Source organism: Xenopus laevis, chromosome 2S (assembly GCF_017654675.1).
Source record: "Xenopus laevis strain J_2021 chromosome 2S, Xenopus_laevis_v10.1, whole genome shotgun sequence".
NCBI lineage: Eukaryota > Metazoa > Chordata > Amphibia > Anura > Pipidae > Xenopus > Xenopus laevis.
Genome location: NC_054374.1, coordinates 81799360 through 81803458, shown reverse-complemented (window position 1 = coordinate 81803458; position 4099 = coordinate 81799360). Strand labels below are relative to the sequence as shown.

General features: G+C 36.8%; 1 long non-coding RNA gene across 1 annotated transcript; it reads right to left on the bottom strand.

Annotated features, from left to right (window-relative positions):
* Positions 1–1882: 1882 nt before the first annotated feature.
* Positions 1883–3669, bottom strand: LOC121400352. The gene is made up of 3 exons (XR_005965687.1): positions 3571–3669; positions 2824–2948; positions 1883–1971 (listed from the first exon to the last, which is right to left on the bottom strand). It is a non-coding gene; the product is annotated as an uncharacterized LOC121400352 (long non-coding RNA).
* Between the last annotated feature and the right edge of the window lie 430 nt (positions 3670–4099).

Below are 4099 nucleotides of genomic sequence, written 5' to 3'. Positions count from 1 at the left end.
TCTTTGACAGTATCCACTTGTATTGTTTTTTATTAGCTTTAAGCTGTGCTCAATGAATTTATATTGGGTTAACTGCGCAACTGGATGGCTAGATTCCGACATAATTTTTGCTTTTTTAAGGTATAGTTCTCCTTTAAATTCATAACTCTAGGGGAAGTTTTGCCTGGTTACAGTTATTGCTCAATTTGCAGTCCATCTAGTAAGCTATAGACTGTTTCGAATGGCAGGCCTGGGGTTGCGCATATAAGGTATTCTTTACGTTTGGATTCTTCATATTAATTCTCTAGAAAATTATTTGAACTTTAATAACATAGGTGTTTTGCTTCCTTTAAGATTATTATAGTCTTATTGGGATCAATACAGAGTAATGTTTATTATTACAGGAAGAGGAACATTTTAAATTGGGAATATATTTGGATAAATGGGGTTTGGGAAGACAGTTCCCGTATTTGGAGCTTTCTGAATAATGGGTTTTTGGATAAGGATCCTCTGTATTATTTTTCATTTGGAATTGAACTGGAGTTCACCCAAAGAAAGATAGTTAGCAGGAAGAAGTCCAACATCATTATTACATTTTATTAATCGAGCTGAGGTGTGCCATATCAACAGTTCTAGATTTCTCAGTGGGGTTTATATTGCTTTGTCAAGTATCTATAATGAAAGAAATGTTTACGAGACATTAAAAAGTTTCCAAACTCTCTATAGTTTTAAAATAACAATAGTTGAATTTCGGATTCAGATATAGGAGTAGCACGGACAGTTATAATTCAATGATTTGGTTTATGTTTGTGCAATAAAGTGAAATTACAGTTCAAAATAGTAAACAAGGGTTTGATTAAAAGACAAAACAAGAGTCCAGAAATCACGTGTAACTCAGAAGTGGATGGTCTAACTAGACTGTAATGATCATGCAACGTACAGATAAACTTGCCATGCATTAAAGGGGTTATTCCACCTTGAGTTAACTTTAGTATGACGCAGAGTGATGTTCTGAGACAATTTTGTTTTATCATTTGTGGTTTTTGAGGTTATTTAGCTTTTGTTCAGCCGCTCCCCAGTTTGCAATTCAGTAACCTAGTTGGTAGGGTAATTGGAATAAGAGACTGGAATATGAGATTGTCCGAATAGAAAGAGGAGAATAAAAAGTAGCAGTAACAATAAATTGTAGCCTTACAGAGCATTCATTTTAGATGTCAGTGACCCCCTTTAGAAAACTGGAAAGCATCAGAAGGAAAAGGCAAACATTTACAAACTATAAAAAATAAATAATGGAGACCAATTTTCAAAATTGATTAGAACTGGCCAATTTTATAACATACTAAAAGTTAAATTAAAGGTGAACCACTTTTTTAACTGCATGGAGGTTTAGGCAGAATAAAAGGGAAAATAAAATGAATAGGGTCATATACACCAGTGTGTTTTTCTTTGGTACAATACACAACTACAAAAAAAAGCCCTCTCAAAGGAAATGGCAACTTGACCTACCTCACTTGGTGGTTGTCCCCTCAACCTAGAACACCGTCATTTTGGTGGAGGCTTCCAGCACATTGTTAATCACTTTCCGAGGCAAAAAATCTCAGAAAGATAAGCTCATTGAAGCTCTATTTTATTGTATTTGTTATATTTGATACCCTAAAAACAGATTTACAGTTTAACAAAAACTCAAAATGCTGCCACCGGTCCCCCAGACTGGAGATGATTAAACTTGAGGTGACACTATGCTAGACAGACATGCTTCTTTGGAAGACATCATACCTAATTACCAAAAACCTTTCTATAAGACTGAATATGCTGTAAAAGTGGTGTTAGCAAGATAGTATTGTAGCAACTATTGTGATATAATACCTACCTTTACTGCATACTCCATGTTGGAAACCTTGTGAATACACCTTTTTCAATAGAATAGGAACCCACGCCAATATCTTCCTTTAGCTCATAGCCATCTGTGAACTGGATGCTGTTCCTATGAAGCTAGAAATAAGTTTACATTAGTTCACATTCATGTTAGGCAGCATTCATCGAAAGTTAAAGATTTTAAACCTTAAATGCAAATTAAGACTAAAGATGAATGGAAAGAACAAAAGAGAATTGCGGCAAGGTACTTTCTTGTCTGTGGGAGAGACATAAATATATAAATACAGGTATGGGACCGGTTATCCATAATGCTTGGGACCTAGGGGTTTTCTAGATAACGGATCATTCATGCCTTAGATGAATGGTTCTTGGATCTTCATGCCTTAAGTATCATGGAAACGTTAAATAAACCCAATAGGCTGGTTTTGCCTTAGTACTTTGATCCAAACTAAGATATTATTAATCCTGTTTTATTATTACAGAGAAAAAGGGAATCATCTTTGAAAATTTGGATTATTTGATTAAAATGGAGTCTCTAGGAGAAGGCTTTTCAGTAATTTGGATAATAATAATAATGGGTGTGTGTGTGTGTGTGTATTTAAATATTTATTTGAAAGCAAAAGTTGCCAAATTACATATTAGTTTATTTTGTGACATTTCACTTGATTCACTGGAATTTAAAAAACCAAGAAAATAGTATGAAGAATGGCTGAAGAAGAACGATTCAGTCTCCACTGAGCTTTTTTTTATTGGCACCTTTATCTCATTCTGCACGTAGAAATGCAAAAACAAAGCATGCTTGTGTTGGTTCTGGTGACCTGTGTTTCACTATAGTTAGTAATAATAAATGTACATACATATCACATATAAGGTAGGTGCTGGTCCTATATACCTATAAAAAACTGAATGTGTAACTGCATTACTGAAAGCTACAAATGTATGTACACTCATATGATAAAAAGTACTTACTGGAACAATAGCATGTACCCCAACTGCTTGCATAGCTTGGCTTTCGTCCTCAGATGAAATGGCAACAAAGCTAAACCCACGGAAGAGCTGGTGTGCATTGGCACTTGCTGGGATACCAGGAGAATCTATTTGGCAAAAATCATAGTAATTATACACAAGGCACCCGACTGGGCTCAGATAAAGAAGTGATTTGGTATGTTAAAAGTAGGGATGCACCGAATTCAGGATTCGGTTTGGGATTCGGCCAGGATTCAGCCTTCTGCAGCAGGATTCAGCGAATCCTTCTGCATCGCTGAACCAAATCCTAATTTGCATATGCAAATTAGGGGCGGGGGGAAATTGCGTGACTTTTTGTCACAAAACAAGGAAGTAAAAAATGTTTCCCCCTTCCCTAAAATGCAAATAAGGATTCGGTTCAGTATTTGGTCGTATCTTTCGCAAAGGATTCAGGGGTTCAGCCGAATCCAAAATAGTGGATTCAGTGCATCCCTAGTTAAAAGACAGCTAAATAAACCCAGGGGAAGAAGAACAACAAACTAAAGGGGATTGTAGGATTACACAGTGTAGCAATCAGAGAGCAGCAATAGTTTTTATACTTTTTCCATGAGAGACCAGTAATTAGAATTTTAACAAGCATTGTGTAAAAAGGACCAGTAACATCATTTTTTTTTATTAAACAAATAAAAATTAAAGCCTGCATATAATACCCCTGACCTAATAGATATTCCATATTCACCCTCCTTTTACCTGAAAAGTCCCCAGTAAAAACTCCCTTCCATGGTCTGACCTGACTTTAGAAAAACGGCGATTTGGCGACCAATCTTCACTCATTGCAGTACGGTAGCGGCTAATTCCTATCCTAGGAAAGGACCTGACGTCACGGTCATGTGATACAACCATGTGACCGCTCCACTGCGGCTTTATCTATTCATGAGCGGCAATTTCAAATATGAGAAAGTGGTAAATGGGTTCTAGTGGCGGCTGCGAACTCTTGACAGGACCTGCAACTAAATTCCCAGGGTTGCCAACTTGTATTGTAGGTTTAGTACAGGTTGTAACCTCTACCTCAGGTTTTGGGCCAGTTCATTGTGTCGCTGGATGTTTGTAGGGATTGAAGGGATCACTGCCTCTGAATTTCTGTGGGGTGAGGGGGGATCAAAGTGAATTCATGTCAGCTAGACTCTATTCAATATTTACACACCCAAATGCAGCTACAAGATTGTTGTTGGAGCTGGGGTTTTTTTTACCATCACTCTCGTACAATTACGTTGCAACA